General features: G+C 43.7%; 1 protein-coding gene across 4 annotated transcripts in view; it reads left to right on the plus strand.

Moving 5' to 3' along the window:
- LOC144671312 (metastasis-associated protein MTA1-like) overlaps window positions 1–19,777 on the plus strand; it is a 99,648-nt gene that overhangs the window by 13,431 nt on the left and 66,440 nt on the right. For all 4 annotated transcript variants that reach the window (XM_078533131.1, XM_078533132.1, XM_078533128.1 and 1 more), the window contains exon 2: window positions 19,186–19,253. The gene's annotated coding sequence lies outside the window, so the exon portion shown is untranslated. The remainder of the gene's footprint in view (window positions 1–19,185; window positions 19,254–19,777) is intronic.

Below are 19,777 nucleotides of genomic sequence, written 5' to 3' on the forward strand. Positions count from 1 at the left end.
AGCTGCCTTCCTGAACTGCATCAGTCCATGTCATGTAGGTACACCCATAGTGATGTTTGGGAGGGAGTTCCAGGATTTTGATCCAGCGACAGTGAAGGAACAGTGATACAGTTCTAAGTCAGGATGGGGTGTGGCTTGGAGGGAAACTTGCAGATGGTGGTGTTCCCATGCGTCTGCTGCCGTTGTCCTAGGTGGTAGAGGTTATAGGTTTGGAAGGTTCTGTAGAAGGAGCCTTGGTGAGTTGCTGCACTTCCATCGTATGTATGGTGTACACTGCAGTTAATGTGCGCCAGTGGTGGGTTGGTACCAATCAAGCAGATTGCTGTGTCCTGGATGGTGTCAAGCTTCTTTGTGTGTTGTTGGCGTGGCACTCGTCTAAGCAAGTAGAGAGTATTCCATCACAGTCCTGACCTGCGCCTTGTAGATGGTCAACAGGCTTTGGGGAGTCGGGAGATGAATTATTCGAATACCCAGCTTCTGACTTCTTGTAGCCACAGTATTTATGTGGCTGATCCAGTTCGGTTTCTAGTCAGTGGTCAGCCACAGGATGTTGATGGTAGGGATTCGGAGTTTGTTAGATTCTCTTTGTTGAAGACGGTCATTGCTTGGTGGTAATGTGCTGCGAATGTTACTTGCTAATTATCAGCCCAAGGCTGAATGTTGTCCAGGGTTGTTGCATTTGTGCACAGACAGCTTCATTATCTGGGGTGTTGCGAGTGAGATGGAACACTCCAATCAGCAGTGAACTTCCCCACTTCTGACCTTACGATGGAGGAAAAGCCATTGAAGCCACTGAAGCTATTTGGGCCTAAGATACGACCCTGAGGAGCTCCTGTAGTAATGTCCTAGGGCTGAGTTGATCGGCCTCCAACAACCACGACCATCTCCCCTTTAGCCATATGTAGATTGATTGGTGTAACTGCTGTTGGGGAGTGTCTGTAAATAGCTGGAAAAACTTATTCTTTTTAAAGAACCCTTAAGTAACTTATCTTATTAAGAGATGCAGGCTGAAGGGAAGAACGAAACTGGTGAGTCCACTATTTTATTTTTCAAATTTTTTTTACTCGTGCTTGGGATGTGGGCGTTGCTGGCTAGGCCTGCGTTTATTGCCCATCCTTAACTGCCCTTGTTTAGAAGGCATTTAAGAGTCAACCACATTACAGTGGGTCTGGAGTCACATGTATCACAGAATCAGAGTGCAGAAGAGGCCCTTCAGCCCATCGAGTCTGCACCGACACGTGAGAAACACTTGTCCTACCTACCTAATCCCATAGCCTTGAATGTTATGATGTGCCAAGTGCTCATCCGGGTACTTTTTAAAGGATGTGAGGCAACCCGCCTCCACCACCCTCCCAGGCAGCACATTCCCTCATCACCCTCTGGGTAAAAAAGTTTTTCCTCACATCCCCCCCCTAAACCTCCTGCCCCTCACCTTGAACTTGTGTCCCCTCTTGATTGACCCTTCAACTAAGGGGAACAGCTGCTCCCTATCCACCCTGTCCATGCCCCTCATAATCTTGTACACCTCCATCAGGCCGCCCCCTCAGCTTCTTTGCTCCAACGAAAACAACCCAAGTATATCCAACTTAAATGTTTCATCGCAGGCAACATCCTGGTGAATCTCCTCTGTACCCCTCCAGTGCAATCACATCCTTCTTATAATGTGGCGACCAGAACTACACACAGTACTCCAGCTGTGGCCTCACCAAGGTTCTATACAACTCCAACATGACCTCCCTACTTTTGTAATCTATGCCTTGATTGATAAAGGCAAGTGTCCCATATGCCTTTCTCACCACCTCACTAACATGTCCCTCCACCTTCAGAGATCTATGGACACACACACCAAGGTCCCTTTGTTCCTCAGAACTTACTCGTTCATTGAATACTTCCTTGTCAAATTACTCATTCCAAAGTGTATCACCTCTCACTTTTCAGGGTTAAATTCCATCTGCCACTTATCTGCCCATTTGACCATCCCGTCTATATCTTCCTGTAGCCCAAGACACTCAACCTCACTGTTAACCACCCGGCCAATCTTTGTGTCATCCGCAAACTTACTAATCCTACCCCCCCACCGCATAGTCATCTAAGTCATTTATCTAAATGACGAATAATAGGGGACCCAGCACAGATCCCTGTGGTACGCCACTGGACACTGGCTTCCAGTCACTAAAGCAGCCTTCTGTCATCACCCTCTGTCTCCTACGACTAAGCCAATTTTGAATCCACCTTATCAAATTACCCTGTAGCCCATGTGCATTTGTCGCCTTTATAAGTCTCCCATGTGGGACCTTGTCAAAGGCTTTGCTGAAATCCATATAAACTACATCAACTGCAATACCCTCATCCACACACCTGGTCACCTCAAAAAATTCAATCAAATTTGTTAGGCATGATCTCCCTCTGACAAAGCCATGCTGACTATCCCTGATCAAAGCTTGCCTCTCCAAGTGGAGATAGATTCTCTCCTTCAGAATTTTCTCCAATAGTTTCCCTACCACTGACGTGAGACTCACTGGTTTGTAGTTCCCTGGCTTATCTCTACAACCCTTCTTAAATAGTGGAACCACATTAACTGTTCTTCAGTCCTCTGGCACCTCCCCCGTGGCCAGAGAGGAATTAAAAATGTAGTCTGGACCGAATAAGGATGGCAGATTCCCTTCTCTAATGGACATTAGTGAACCAGATGGGTTTTTACAACTCTCGGAAATGGTTTCATGGTCATCATCAGACTTTTAATTCCAGATTTTTTTATTGAATTCAAATTCCACCATCTGCCGTGATGGGATTCGAACCCAGGTCCCCAGAGCATTACCCTCTGTCTCTGGATTACCAGTCCAGTGACAATACCACTATGCCACCACCTCTCCTGGTATGACTTATTTTATTGTATTTCTAAAGTTTAAATTAGTACGGTAAGTGGTGTTAGGCCCAAACAGCTTCAGCTGCTTCAATGACTTTTCCTCCATCATTTGGTCAGAAGTGGGGATGTTCACCGCCGATTGCAGTGTTCCACCTCGTTCGCAACACCCCAGTTAATGAAGCAGTCTGTGCATGCATAGCTGAGAGGTGGGGCAGCAGGGCAGATAAATGAACTGACCATGGCACTGTGGTACAGGAAGCCATTCAAGCGAGGGGAGTAAATAGGAATGTTGTGGTAGTTGGGATTGTATAGTCGGGGAATTGACACAGTTCATTGCAGCTGAGAGCAAGAGTCGAGATGACTGTTGCCTGCCTGGTGCCAGGGTTCAGGAGGTCTGCTCGGGGCTGGAAGGGGAGTATCTAGTTGTTGTGGTCTTTGTGGGTACCAATTACGTAGATAAGACTAGGAAAGAGGTTCTGCTTGGGGATTATGAGCAGCTAGGGGCTAAATTAAAAAGCAGAACCACAAAGGTGGTAATCTCTGAATTGTTATCTGAGCCAAAAGCAAATTGGCCTCGGGTGAATAAGATTAGAGAGATGAATGCATGGCTCAAAAATTGGTGTGGGAAGAAATGGTTTTCACTCATGGATACTGGCACCCCTGGGAGCTGCACTGTTGGGACAGTCTTCACCTGAACCATGCTGGGACCGGTGCTCTGATGAGTTGTATAATTAGGGCCGTAGAGAGGGCTTTAAACTAAATACTGGGGGTCTGGGATCATGTGAGCAGAGGTCATAAATTTAAGGGAAACCACAAGAAATAGAGCAGGGAGCAATTTGGGTACTAATGATCAGCATGTGGCAGCAAGGACAGTGTGCATAAGAGTGCATCAGTAGATAAGACTAGAGATTGCAAAAATGGTAAAAGAGAGTTGAAGGCTCTGTACCTGAATGTGCGTAGCATTCGTAACAAAATGGATGAATTGTTAGCATAGATAGAAATAAATGTGAGAGACTAGATCGCCATTACAGATATATGGTTGCAGCCTGACCAATGCTGGGACCTGAATATTGAAGTGTATTTGACTTTTTGAAAAGACAAAGCTAGGAAAAGGTGGTGGGGTAGCTCTGTTAATTAAGAATGAAATTAGTACAGTAGTGAGAGATGACCACTTGAAAGAGCAAGATATAGAATCAGTTTGGGGAGAGATAAGAAATAGGAAAAGTAAGAGACTCCATAACAATAGTTACACTGTAGGACAGGGTACATGGGAAGAAATAAATGGAGCATGTAAGAAAGGTACCGTGATAATCATAGGTGACTTTAATCTACATGCAGATTAGGCGAATCAGATTGGTAAAGGTAGCCTGGAAAGTAAGTTTATAGTCTGTGTTTGGGGCAATTTCTTAGAGCAGTATGTTCCAGTGCCAACCAGTGAGCAGCATATTATAGACCTGGTAATATGCAATAAAACAGGATTAATTAATAACGTCATAGTAAAGGAGCCTCTAGGCAACAGAGATCATGACATGATACAATTTTACATTCAATTTGAAGATGAGAAGTGTGAGCCTAAGAATAGTGTTTTAAATCTAAATAAAGGTAATTATAAGAGTATGAAGGCAGAGTTGGCTAAAGTTGGCTGGGAAACTAGGTTAAAAGGTAGGACAATAGAGAGACACTGGAAGATTTTTAAGGGAATATTTAAACACTCAGTAAAGATTTATCCCAGTGAGAGAGAAAGAGACTCTTGGAGAAGGATGCATCATCCATGGCTAAATAAAGAAGTTAAGGATAGCATCTAATTGAAAGAAACACTACAAATCTGTGAAGATTAGTGGTAGGTCAGAAAATTTGGACAGAATTGAAGAACCAGCAAGGAATGACAAAAAATAATAAAGAGGGAGAAATTAGAGTATGAGAAAGCTAGCAAGAAATATAAAAACAGATAGTAACAGTTTCTACCAATATTTAAAGAGGAAAAGGGTAACTAAAGCAATGTTGGTCCTCTGGAGAGTGTGTCTGGAAATTATTAATGGAAAACAAGGGAAATAGCGAACAGGTGGTATGTCTGTCATCATTGTAGAAGACTTAGAAAACTTTCCAAAGACACTTGAAAATCAAGAAGTGAAAGGGAGGGAGGCACTTGAAACAATCGCCATCACTAAGGAAAAAATGCTGGGAAAACTATTAGACCTAAAGGCTGACCAGTATCCAGGACCTGGTGGCCTGCATCCTATAGTCTTAAAATAAAGAGGCCTCAGAGATAGTAGATGTATTGGTTATAATCTTCTAAAATTGTCTAGGTTATGGAAAGGACATAGATTGGTAAATAGCAAATGTAACACCTTTATTCAAGAAAGGACAGAGGCAGAAAACTATAGGCCAGTTAGCATAACATCTGTCATAGGGAAATTTACTAGAATCCATTATTAAGGAGATTAAAGCAGGATACTTAGAAAATCATAATTTGATCAGGCAGAGTCAACATGGTTTTGTGAAAGGGTTTAATTAATTTATTAGAATTCTTTGAGGAAGCAACAGGCAGGATGGATAAAGGGGAACCTATAGATGTGGCGTACTTGGATTTTCAAAAGGCATTTGATAAGGTCTGACATCAAAGGTTATGACATAAATTAAGAGCTCATGGTGTCGGAGGTAATATATTAGCATCAATAGAGGATTGGTTAGCTAACAGGAAGCAGAGAGTAGGGGTAAATGGGTCTTTTTCAGAATGGCAAGCTGTAACTAGTGGAGTGCCACGGGGATCAGTTTTGAGGCTTCAGTTATTTGCAATGAATATCAATGACTTGGATGAAGGGACTGAATGTATGTTAGCTAAATTTGCCGATAATAGGTAGGACAGCAAGTTGTCAAGTAGAGAATGAGACACTGCAAAAGGATATAGATAGGTTAAGAGAGTGGGCAAAAAATTGGCAGATGGAGTATAATGTGGAAAGATGTGAACTTGTCCACTTTGGCAGGAAGAATATAAAAGCATATCACCATTTAAATGGAGAGAGATTGCAGACTTTGGTGGTGCAAAGAGATCTGGGTGTCATGGTGCATGAATCACAAAACATTAGTATGCAGGTATAGCAAGAAGACAGATGGAGTACTGGTGTTTATTGCAAGTGGAATGGAATATAAAAGTAGGAAACTTTTACTGTAGTTGTGCAGGCTATTGGTGAGACCACATCTGGAGTACTATGTACAGTTTTGTTTTCCTTATTTAAAAAAGGATGTAAGTGGGTCAGAAGCAGTTCAGAGAAGGTTCACGCGACTCATCACTGTGATGAAGGGCTTACCCTGTGAATAAAGATTGAACAGGTTGGGCCTACATCCATAGGAGTTTAGAAGAATGAAGCCTCATTGAAACATAGAAGATTCTCAAGGGTCTTGATAAGGTGGATAGCGGGCGGATGGTTTTTTTATGGGATGTGGGCGTCGCTGGCTAGGCCAGCATTTATTGCCCATCCCTAATTGCCCTTGTTCAGAGGGCATTTTTAAGAGTCAACCACATTGTTGTGGGTCTGGAGCCACATGTAGGCCAGACCAGGTAAGGACAGCAGATTTCCTTCCCTAAAGTGGACCAGATGGGTTTATATGACAATCGGCAATGGTTTTGTGATTATCATCAGACTTTTAATCCCAGATTTTTATTTATTGGATTCAAATTTCACCATCTTCCATAGTGGGATTCAAACCTAGGTCTCCAAGGCATTACCCTGGGTCTCTGGAATGCTAGTCTAGTGATAATACCATTATGCCACCACCACCTCCTCCTCCCCCTGTATTAACTCTTGTGGGGAGACTAGAACTAGGGGACACAGCTTAAGAATAAGGTGGAAATGAAGAATGTTTTCTGAGGGTCATTTGCCCATGGAATTCTTTTCCCTTCCAGAGAGCAGTGGAGGTTGGGTCATGGAATTTTTTTAAGGCTGACTTGGATAGATTTTTGTTAGGCAAGGGAGTTGAGGGTTATGGGGAGCAGACAGGAAGGTGAAGTTCAGACTGCAACCAGATCAGCCAGGATCTTATTGAATGGCAGAGCAGCCTTGAAGGACACAATGGCCTACCCCTGCTCCTAAGTCCTATGCTCCTCTGTATTACTCTCACCGGTGGAGTGTTTTCTCCCTGGTTCCCATCAAGCTTAGTTTTACTCTGGCTTAATGATGCCACACTTGGTCAAATGCTGCTTTGATGTCAAGGGTAGTCACACTCATCTCACCCCTGGAACTCGACTCTTCTGTCTGTGTTTGAAGCAAGGCTGTGATGCAATCTGGAACTGAGTGGCCCTGGCAAATCCCAAACTGAGCATCAATTATCGCTGTGTGCACGTGAACATCCGAACTGAAGCAGGAGTAGGCCACTCGGCCCTTCAAGCCTGCTCCGCCACTCAATAAGATCATGGCTGATCTAATTGTAACCGCCCATCTACTCCGATAACCTTTCAGCCCCTTGCTAATCAATAACCTACCTAGCTCTGCCTTAAAAATATTCAAAACCCTGCTTCCACTGCCTTTTGGAGGAAGAGTGTTCCAAAGACTCTCAACCCTCAGAGAAAATTTCTCCTTATCTCTGTCTTAAATAAGTGACCCCTTATTTTTAAGCTGTGACCCCCCTAGTCCTAGATTCTCCCACAAGAGGAAACATCCTCTCCAAACCCACCCTGTCAAGACCCCTCAGGATCTTATATGTTTCAATCAAGTCATCTCTTACTGTTCTAAACTCCAGTGGATACAAGCCTAACCTGTCCAAGCCTTTCCATCCATTCCTGGTATTAGCCTAGTAAACCTTCACTGAACTGCTAACCTGTTTACATCCTACCTTAAATAAGGAGACCAATACTGTACACAGTACTCCAGATGTGGTCTCACCAGTGACTGTACAACTGAAGCATAACCTCCCTACTTTTGTATTCAGTTCCCCTCACAATAAATGATAACATTCTATTAGCTTTCCTAATTACTTGCTGTACCTGCATATCAGCCTTTTTGTGAGCACTAGGACACCCAGCTCCCTCTGAATCTGAGCTCTGCAATCTCTCAGCATTTAGATAATATGCTGCTTTTTTATTCTTCCTGCCAAAATGGACAATTTCACATTTGCTCACATTATACTCCATTTGCCAGTCTTTGCCCACTTCTTAACCTATGTAACCTCCTTATGTCCTCTTCACAACTTCCTTTCCTACCTATCTTTGTGATCAGCAAATTTAGCAACCATACCGTCTGTCCCTTTGTCCACGTCATTGAAATAAATTGTGCCCCAGCACTGATCCCTTTGGCACACCACACAGTACATCCTGCCAACCAGAAAAAGACCTACTTGTGTCAACGCTCTGTTTCCTGTTAGCTAGCCAATCTTCTATCCATGCCAATATGTTACCCCCTACACCATGAGCTTTTATTTTCCTCAGTAACCTTTGATATTGCATCTTATCAAATGCTTTCTGGAAATCTAAATACCGTACATCCACCAATTTCCCCTTTATCCACAGTACATGTGACTCCTTCAAAAGAACTCCAATAAATTAGTTAAACATGATTTTCCCTTCACAAAATCATGTTGACTCTGCCTGATTGCTTTAAACTTTTCTAAGTGCCCTGCTATAACATCTTTAATAATAGTTTCCAACATTTTCCCTATGACAGGTGTTAAGCTAACTTGCCTATAGATTCCTGCTTTCTGTCTCCCTCTCTTTTTGAATAAAGGAGTTACATTTGCTATTTTCCAATCTAATGCAAACTTCCCCGTATCTAGGGAATTTTGGAAAATTAAAACCAATGCATCAACCATTTCACTAGCCACTTCTTTCAAGACCCTAGGATGAAGTCCATCTGGACCTGGGGATTTTTCAGCCCACAGCTTCAAACAGCTTGCTCAATATCACTTGTCTTGTAATTGTAATTTTCTTGAGTTACTTGCTCCCATTTCCTGATTTACAGCTACTTCTGGGATGTTACTTATTGGTTTTCACTACAGAGGATATAGGTGCTGCTTGATAGCGCCATTGACCACCACCTTGCTTATTGAGAGCATGGGTGGTAATTGGCTGGGTTAGACTCATCCTACTTTTTGTGGATAGGACATACCTGGGAAATTTTCCATATTCAGGTAGACACCTGTATTGTAGCAGGAACAACTTGGCTGGAGGTATGGCTAGTTCTGGAACACAAGCCTCCAGAACCACAACTGGGATGTTATCAGGAGCCATAGCCTTTGTAATATCCATTGTACCCAGCTGTTTCTAATCACATGGAGTGAATTGAATTGGATAAAAACTGGCATCTGTGATGCTGGGGACTTCAGGAGGAGGCCAAGATAGATCATCCACTCTGCACTCCTGACTGTAAACGCTTCAGCCTTGTGTTTTGCACTGATGTGCTGAGTTTCCCCCATCATTGAGAATGGGGATGTTTGTGGTACCTCCTCCTGTTAATTGTTTAATTGCCCATCAACATTCCCAGCTGGATGTAGCAGGACTACAGAGCTTTGATCTGATTCATTGACTATGGGATGACTGACACTGCCAATGGCATGCTCCTTCTGCTGTTTGGCATGTTTATAGTTTGTAGCTTCACCAGGTTGGTACCTCATTTTTAGGTATGTCCGATGCTGCTCCTGGCTTGCATCACGCCTTATTGAAGCAGTGTCGGTACCTTGACTTGATGATAGAATGAGGGATGTGCCGTGCCATGAGGTTACATATTGTGGTGGAGTGCTGTTCTGCAGTGCCTTGTGGATACCCAGTTTTGAGCTTCTAGATCTGTTTTGAGCCTATCCCAGTTAGTATGGGGGTAAGTGCCACACAAGATGATTGAAGGTGTCCTTATTGTGAAGACAAGGACTGTATAATGGTCACTCCTACCAATACTGACATGGGCAGATCATCTATAAGTAGCTTGGTGAGAACAAGGTGGTGGGTTTTTTCCCTCGCCACCTGCTGCAGACCCAGTCTGGCAGCTATGCCCTTTAAGACTTGGCCTGTTCGGACAGTAGTGGTTCTACCAAGCCATTCTTGGTGATGGACGTTGAAATCCCCCAACCAGTGTATATTCTGTGCCCTCGCCACCCTCAGTGCTTCCTCCAAGTGTTGTTCAACATGGAGGAATGTTGATTCATCAGCTGAGGGAGGGTGGTGGGTTGTAATCAGCAGAGGGTTTCCTTGCCCATGTTTGACTTGATGCCATTAGACTTCATAGGGTGCAGAATCAATGTTGGGGACTCTCAGGGCAACTCCTTCCTGACTGTATAGCACAGTGTCATCTAAGGTGGTGATGGAGGAATCTGGGGCATTGGCTATAAGATATAATTTGGTGAGTATGTCTACATCAGGCTGTTGTTTGACTAGCCTATGGGACAGCTCTCCCAGTTTTGATACAAGTTCCCAGATCTTGGGTGAGGTGGGCATTGTGGAGTTGACAGGGCTGGGTGTGCCTTTGTTGTATCTGACGTCTGAGTCAATGCCAGGTGGTTCGTCTGGTTTTATTCCTTTTCAACTTTTCTATAGCTGTTTGAAATGGCCCAGCAAGACACTCAGTTGCATCAGAGGGCAGTTAAGAGTCAACTGCATTGCTGTCAACCTGGAGTTGCCTATAGGCCAGACCAGGTAAGGATGGCAGATTTCCTTCCCTAAAGGACATTAGTGAACCATGTGCGTTTGTACAAGGATCTCGTCATTTCATCATCCCCAGAGCTGAAATGAAACCCCTCCCTCCCCCAGCTGGTGTGCTGGAATTGGAGCTTTCTTCAGGTTTCTTGATGACTAATCCAATAACATTCCCACTCCCTCCGTCTATCTGCAACCAAGGGTGCTCTACAGGATTTACTTGTTGAACCTGGTTAGCATTTGGCAGATGTGGTGTTGTGTCAGGTCAGGTTGTGATGGGTATATACCCTGACTCTCTTTGTAAAATTCAGAGTGTTCTAGTTAATATGGTAGGTTATTGGAGACACTGGTTGGGTTTCAGGTGGCCTGAATCACCCACTAGAGTTTGTGGTTTATGTTAGTCACGTGAGCCTCGGGATTAAATAACCTTGTGATTCATGTGTGTATCTGCATTTTGTAGACATACAGTTTGAATTTTTTTAAAAATCTGTAAATAGTTCCCAGCAGCAGTTTGAGGGCATAAGTACAAACGGACTTGCCTTAGATTGATGTCTCCTGCAGGAAAGGGCCGAGGTCATACCCAAGCCTGCAGTGCAAGTGCAATTGTTTTTCCTGGTCTCCTTATCTGGAAACCCCTCCGACTCTCGAAGATCTTTGCACTGCTCCAATTCCCTGGCCTCTTGCACTCTGGCCTGTTACATCATTCCACAACTGATGGCTGTGTCTTCAGTTGCCATGGCCTTAATTTCTGGAATTCTACCCCTAAACCTCTCTGTGGCTGTACCTCTTTCCTCCTTTTATGATGTTCCTTTTAAAACTCATCCCTGACGAAGTTTTTGGTCATGTGCCTGAGTAACCTTATGTGCAGTGTCGGATTTTGTTCAATGATGCTCCTGCGAAGCATTTTGAAACATTTTATGATGTTAAAGATGCTCTGTGCAAGTTGTTGTAGATTCTCGGCTGACCTCGAAGACTTGTTGTTGTGTTGGAGGTCTGCTATCGTTCAGAGCTGGGTTGAGTGCTTAACCTCATGTTGCGAAGGTTCCTGGCAGTGAGCAGAGGGATGACTCATCCCTTCATTCTAGGTTAGGTGTGGACTTGGATTCCCAGGGTGAAAGATTATTAACGAATTCAGTGTGCCACCCCACATTCTACGGAGTGTTTTTGTTTCTGAACTGACAGGAGCACTGCACTCTTTGTCCTTATTGTTGTCATTACATGTTTGGTTTCAGAAACCCGGCAAACGGAAATGCTGTGTGCAATTTGTAACAGAAAATTGTAACCATAGACTTGTTGTGAGGGAAAAGGGAGGTTTGGATTTTGAAAAGTGTGCCATACTGGGACCTTCCAGTTGATCTTCCCACATCACTCTTCCCAGTTCCTTCTGTGATGTTTGTCCCTCACTGCCATGATTGACATGGGGCAGGAGTTCACTGCATAATCCGTGCTGAACTAGGGTTAAAATTTGCTGTGTTGTTGAAGCTGATGTCAACATGTGCACTGGATCCAACCCTGCAACCTCCAGAACTCTGCACATTTCCCAAATTCTGGCATCTTGTGAATTCCTGATTTTAATCTATTGGCATCCATGCCTTCTGCTGCCAAGGCCCTAAACCCTGGAATTTCCTCCTTGAATCTCTCTGCCTCCCTGCCAGCCTCTCCCCCAAGTCACTACTTAACACCTGTCTCTGACTAAGATTTTGGTAATCTATCCTCCTGATACTCCTCTCTGTGGCTCAGTGTCAGAAATGTTTTTATTGATATCACTCTTGTTCAGCATTTTGGAATGTGTTGTTGTGTTAAAGGCACTAAGTGAATGCATGTTGTTGTTGTGAGGTGTTGGATGACCACTGGTGCATCTCAGTACCCTCATACGAACATACGAATTAGGTGCCACTTGAATTAGTACACCACTCAGCCCCTCGAGTCTGCTCTGCCATTCGGCAAGATCATAGCTGGTCTGAATGTAACCTTAACCCCACATTACTACCAACCTCCCCCCGATGACCTTTGTTAATAAGAATCTATCTTATTCTGCCTTAAAAATATTGAAAGACTCTGCTTCCGCCTCCTTTTGAGGAAGAGAGTTCCAGAGACACTCAACCCTCCGAGAGAAAGAAATTCTCCTCTGTCATAAATGAGCGACTCCTTATTTTTAAACGGTGACTCCTAGTTCTAGATTCTCCCATAAGAGGAAACATCCTCTCCACATCCACCCTGTCAAGAGCCCTCAGGTTCTTAAAGGTTTCAATTAAGTCACCTCTTAATCTTCTAAATTCAATAGATACAAGCTAACCTGTTCAGCCTCTCCTCATAAGACAAGCCGCCCATTCCTGGTATTAGTCTAATAAACCTTCTTTGAACTGCTTCTAATGCATTTACATCTTTCTTTAAATAAGGAGACCAATACTGTACACAGTACTCCAGATGTGGTCTCACCAATGCCCTGTACAACTGAAGCATAACCTCGCTACCTTTGTAATCATTTCCCCTCACAATAAATGATAACATTCTATTAGCTTTCCTAATTACCTGCTGTATCTGCATACTAGCCTCTTGTGATTTATGCACTAGGACATTCAGATCCCTCTGAATCTCAGCTCTGCAACCCCTCACCATTTAGATAACCTTTTTTATTCTTCCTGCCAAAATGAATGATTTCACAATTGCCCACATTATACTCCATTTGCCAGATCTTTGCCCATTCACTTAACCTATCTATGTCACTTCGTAGCCTCCATATGTCCTCTTCACAATTTACTTTCCTACCTATCTTTGTGTCATCAGCAAATTTAGCAATCATCCTTTGATCTCTTCATCCAAATCATTTTTATAGATTGTGAAAAGTTGAGGCCCTAGCACTGATCCCTGTGGCACACCACTCATCACATCCTGCCAGTCAGAAAAAGACCCAATTATGCCAACTCTGTTAGCTAGCCAATCTTCTATCCATGCCAATATGTTACTCTCTACGCTATGAGCTTTTATTTTCCACAATAATCTTTGAAGTGGCAATTTATCAAATGCTTTCTGGGAATCCAAGTACAGTACATCCACAGTTTCCCCTTTGTCCACAGCACATACGACTCCTTCAGAGAACTCCAATAAATTGGTTAAACATGATTTCCCTTTTACAAAACCATGTTGATTCTGCCTGATTGCCTTAAACTTTTTCTAAGTGCCTGCTGTAACATCTTTAATAATAGCTTCTAACATTCTCCCTATGACAGATGTTAGGCTAACTGGCTTATAGTTTCCTGCTTTCTGTCTCCCTTCCCTTTTTGAATAAAGGAGTTAAATTTGCTATTTTCCAATCTAATGGAATCTTCCATGAATCTAGGGGATTTTGGAAAATTAAAACCAGTGCACCAACTATCTCACTAGCCACTCCTTTCAAGACCTTAGGGTGAAGTCCACCCGGACCTGGGGGTTTGTCAGCCTGTAGCCCCAACAATTTGCTCAATACCATTTCCCTCCCTTCCATTTCCTGATTTACAGCTATTTCCGGTATGTTACTTGTGTCCTCTAGTGAAGACTGAAGCAAAATACCTGTTTAATTCATCCGCCATCCCCCTACTTTCCATTATCAATTCCCCAGACCCACTCTCTATAGGACCAATGCTCACTTTGTTAACTCTTATTTAAATATCTATAGAAACTCTTACTATCCGTCTTCATATTACTAGCTAGCTTTCTCTCATACTCTAATTTTTCCCTCCTTATTAATATTTTTGTCATTCTTTGCTGTTCTTTATATTCTTTCCAATCTTCTGACCTGCCACCTGTCTTTGTGTAATTATATGCTTTTCTCTTTGTTTGATACTGTCTTTAACTTTTTTAGTTAACCTTTGTCGTTTTCTTTCTTGTTGGAATGTATATATTCTGTGTATTCTGTAATATCCATTTAAATGTTTGCCACTGAACTTCTGTTGACCTATCCCTTAACCTCATTTGCCAGTTCAGTTTAGCTAGCTCTGCTTTCATGCCCTCATAATTGCCCTTATTGAAGTTTAAAACACTAGCCTTGGACATACTCATTTCTCCCTCAAAATGAATGTAAAATTCAATCATATCATGATTGCTGTTACCTAGGTGTGCCTTCACTAGGAGGTTATCAATTAATCCTATCTCGTTGCTCAATACAGGCCTGCTTCCTGGGTGGCTCCAGAACATGCTGTTCTAAGAAACTACCCCGAAAACATTCTATGAACTCCTCATCTACAGAACCTTTGCCCATCTGATTTTTCCAGTCTATATGTAGATTAAAATCCCCCATGATTATTGCTGTAATTTTCTGACAGGCTCCCATTATTTCTTCTTTTATTCTCTGCCCTATTGTGTAGTTACAATTAGGGGGCCTGTACACCACTCCCACAAGTGATTTCTTGCCTTTATCATTCCTCATCTCAATCCGAACCACTTCTACATCCTGGTTTTCTGAACTTAGGTCATCCCCCCACTAATGTGCTAATACCATCATTAATTAACAGAGCCACCCCTCCAGTTTTTCTTAACTTCCTGTCTTTCCTCACAGCCTTAAATATTCAGACCCTAATCTATGTCATTCTGTACCCTCAACTGTTAGGGAGACTCAATTTAGCACGGAACTTGCATTGAAGTGCTGCTTATCACAGTGCAACATCTCACACAATGAACTTTCAGAAAATGCAACAATTTGGGCAAATGTATGGAAAACAACCTGTTTCCTTGCATTTGACATTGTGGCTTGTTCTTGAACTGTTTCTTAAGGGAAAGTAGAACTATTGGTGGCATAATAGAATTTTTAAAAAAATTCATTTTGGTGCTGTTGTGTCGTTGGCCAGGCCTGTACGTATAGCCCACCCCTCACTGGTACGGTAGGCTACTTCACAGTGCAGTTAAAAGTCAACCATGTTGGTGTGGGACTGGAGTCACGTATACACCAGACCCAGGTAAGGAAGGCAAGTTTCCTTCCCTGTAGGACGTTAGTGAGTCAATTGGGTTTTGACGACAATCTGACAGTTTCACGATAGCGTTCACTGACAGTGGCCTTTATTTTTCTGATTTTCAAATAAAACTTCGCAAACTGCCCTAGGGGTATGGGGGCTGCAGATTTGAAGTCACATTTCCTAGTCGAGTCCAATAACACAACCACGACCCCACCAAGCCGTAAATTGGAGCTACTGGAGTAGCTTTATCTTGTACCTGGCCTTGGAAGAGCTTGATCCTGACAAATGGTACCAAGAATGGAGCTGACATCTGATCTCGAGCTCATAACCATTTCTCTTCTCTCCTATCCCCCACCCCCCACAAAAACTTTGGGCTGAACAGTATGTAATATTTAAAATATACTTTTTAAAATTATTTCACGGGATTTGGTCATCGCTGGCTAGGCTAGCGTTTGTTGCCCATCCCTAATTGTCCTTGAGAAAGTGGTGGTGAGCCACCTTGAACCATTGCAGTCCACGTGGTGTAGATACACTCAGTGCTGTTAGGAAGTGACTTCCAGGATTTTGACCCAGTGGCTGTGAAGGAATGATGATATATCTCCAAATCAGAGTGGTGAGTGACTTGGAGGGGAACTTCCATGTGGTGGTGTTCCCATGTATCTGCTGCCCTTGTCCTTCTAGATGGCAGCAGTCATGGGTTTGGAAGGTGCTGCCGAAGGAGCCTTGGTGAGTTTCTGCAGTGTATCTTGTAGATGGTACACAACTGCTGCCACTGTTCATCAATGGTGATGGGAGTGAATGTTTGTGGATGGGGTGCCAATCAAGCAGGCTGCTTTGTCCTGGATGGTGTCTAGCTTCTTGAGTGCTCTTGCACTCATCTAGGCAAGTGGTGAGTGCTCCATTACACTCCTGACTTGCGCCTTGTAGATGGTGGACAGGCTTTGGGGAGTCAGGAGGTGAGTTACCGCCGCAGGATTCCTAGCCTCTGACCTGCTCTTGTAGCCAGAGTATTTATATGGCTAGTCCAGCTTACTTTCTGGTCAATGGTAAACCCCCACCCTCCCAGGATGTTGATAGTGGGGGATTCAGTGATGGTAATGCCATTGAATGTAAAGGGGCGAAGGTTAGAATCTCTTGTTGGAGATGGTCATTGCCTGGCACTTGTGTGGTGTGAATGTTATTTGCCACTTGTCAGCCCAGGCCTGAATATTGTCCAGGTCTTGCTGCATTTGGACATGGACTGCTTCAGTATCTGAGGAATCGCAAACAGTGCTGAACATTGTGCAATCATCAGTGAACATCCTCACTTCTGACCTTATGATATAAGGAGGGTCATTGATGAAGCAGCTGAAGATGGTTGGGCTGTGGACACTACCCTGAGGAACTCCTGCAGTGATGCCCTAGAAATTAGATGATTGAGCTCCAACAACCACAGCCGCCTTCCTTTGTGCTAGGTATGACTCCAACCAGTGGAGAGTTTTCCCCCGATTCCCATTGACTCCAGTTTTGTCAGGACTCCTTGTTGCCACAGTCGGTCAAATGCTACCTTGATGTCAAGGGCAGTCACTCTCGCCTCACCTTGGGAGTTCAGTTCTTTTGTCCATGTTTCAACCAAGGCTGTAAGGAGTTGAGTAGCACTGGTGGAACCCAAACTTGAGTGAGCAGGTTATTGCTAAGCAAGTGCCACTTGATAGCACTGTTGATGACCCTTTCCATCACTTTACTGATGATAGAGAGTAGACTGATGGGATGGTAATTGGCCAGGTTGGATTTGTCCTGCTTTTTGTGTGCAGGACATACCTGGGCAATTTTCCACATTGCTGGGTAGATGTCAGTGTTGTAGTTGTACCAGAACAGCTTGGCTAGGGGCATGGCAAGTTCTGGAGCACAAGTCTTCAGTACTATTGCCGGAATATTGTCAGGGTCCATAGGTGTTGCAGTATCCAGTGCCTTCAGCCGTTTCTTGATGTCATGTGGAATGAATCAACTTGGCTTGGAACTGGCGTCTGTGATGCTGGGGACCTCCAGAGGAGGCCAAGATGAACCATCCACTCGGCACTTCTGGTTGAAGATTGTTGCAAATGCAACTTATCTTTTGCACTGATGTGCTGGGCTCCTCCATCATTGAGGATGGGGATATTTGTGGAGCTGCCTCCTCCAGTGAGTTGTTTAATTGTCCATCACCATTCACAAGTTGGTGTGGCAAGACTGCAGAGCTTAGATCTGATCCGTTAGTTGTTGGAATCGTTTAGCTCTGTTTATCACTTGATGCTTATGCTGTTTGGCATGCAAGTAATCCTGTGTTATAGCTTCACCAGTTTGATACCCCTATTTTTTAGATATGCCTGGTGCTGCTCCTGGCATGCCCTCCTGCACTCTTCATTGGACCAGAGTTGATCCCCTGGCTTTATGGTAATGGTCGAGTTGGGGATATGCTGGGCCATGAGGTAGCACATTGTGGCTGAGTACAACTCTGTTGCCGCTGGCTGACAGCCCCTCATGGATGACTAGTCTTGAGTTGTTAGATCTGCTCGAAATCTATCCCATTTAGCATGATGGAGGATATCCTCAATATGAAGATGGGACTTTGTCTCCACAAGGATTGTGCAGTGGTTACTCCTACTGATACTGTTAAATATACCCAGAGTGCTGATAGGAAGTGAGTTCCAGGATTTTGACCCTGCGACAGTGAAGGAATGGCGAAATATTTCCAAATCAGGATGGTGAGTGAGTTGGAGGGGAACTTCCAGGTGGTGGTGTTCCCATCTATCTGCTGCCCTTGTCCTTCTAGGTGGAAAGAGGTCACGGGTTTGGAAGGTGCAGCCATTGCACCTTGGTGATATTCATATTGCAGTGGCTCGATATATGATGCTTATTTGCAATGTCCTATTCGCAATAGTCCCCAGCAATGTAAAGTAGCGCAGTCAGTGGGGAGGTCCAGACTGTTTCTCGGTATGCTCATAGCCTCCGACCTTTGTCAGCATGAGATTATTAGTATAAGTTTGGAAGAGCAAGTATTCACAAGGTAAATAGAGATGACAGGTGAGTCAGCCTGTCCTGTGTTGTGCATCAAAGACACATCTCAAATGTCAGGCAGTTGAATTTTGCCGTACCTTCTGTACTTGCTCACTCTGTGAATGAGTTCTTCCTAACCTTAGCCCTGCCAGGTAGTGCCCCCATGTCCTAAGTCGCACTTAGTATCTCTATAAAACCCCAACTCACTTGCACTAACTTTTCAACAATCCCGGTTGTCCCGAATAATACATTCCCTTAGCGCGAGGGATCAGTTTCATGACTCTTTATCTCTGCCTGTCACATGTTTAATGCTGTCCTTCGGACCTGGGTGCAATGTAACCGTGTCTGTGTGAAACCTGTGTCCACTTGAGCTGTGAAAACCACTCGGTGTAATTCTAGATTTTACCTTTTTTCAATGTTCGACCTGGAAAGAGTATTTTGAGTTGTGTAAAATTAGGATGAAATTCTGCTGCTTACAGGCCTGCTCATGATGGTGGGAGCAATTTGTAGTGATGAACTTCTAAGACTATCACGCAATATGTTTAACTGACAGACCGAAGCTTCATGCTTTCAGGACTGTCCTTCCCATAGTGTCTTGCTGTCTGATGCCAATAACAGTGTTTGTTATGAGCTGTGATAACCTGTCCTACCTTGGCTCTTAGTTGGGTGATTCCTATATAATTGCATTAAGGGCATAAAGGATGAGGAGATTGAGGAGTTTGTGTGTGCTGTCAATAATAAGTTTGATGTTTCATTTCCAGATTACGTCTACTTTGAGAATTCATCAAGCAACCCTTTCTTAATCAGAAGAATTGAGGAACTAAACAAGGTATGCAAATGTACAAATCCACCATTTTAAATGGAGGATCACCCAACGACTGAACATTCAATGTGACTGAGCCTGCAGTAAGTCATTCCACAGGTGGGGAATGCTTCATGCTACAAGTCTGCCAAACTGGTTGCACTTGCTCTTCCTAAATTTTGCTGTCTTTTCCGCTTACCCACCTACTATCTTGTCCCAGGTGGAGCCTTCCATTAACCTGAGAAACACACTGAATATTTTAGTGCAGTTATATCTTTTAAATCAGTGTGCATGTATGTGGACAAGGTTTTCCAGCACAGTGCTGGGTGGTGTATGTGTCACATTGCTGTTGGCTGGCACTGAGATTATAGGTTCCTTGCTGGTGCGATAATGCAGGCGCCACCAGGTGACTGTAGCTATGAGTCACACACTGTCAGCAAAACAGGATTTCAATTCCCAGCTAACTGATCTCAAGCTGGCAACAGTTTGTGTGCTTCTCTCCTGTCAGGTTCCCTGTACCTCTTCCTGATTCCTATCTAGTGTATATGCAC

This window comes from Cetorhinus maximus, chromosome 32 (genome assembly GCF_964194155.1).
Source record: "Cetorhinus maximus chromosome 32, sCetMax3.hap1.1, whole genome shotgun sequence".
Taxonomy (NCBI): Eukaryota; Metazoa; Chordata; class Chondrichthyes; order Lamniformes; family Cetorhinidae; genus Cetorhinus; species Cetorhinus maximus.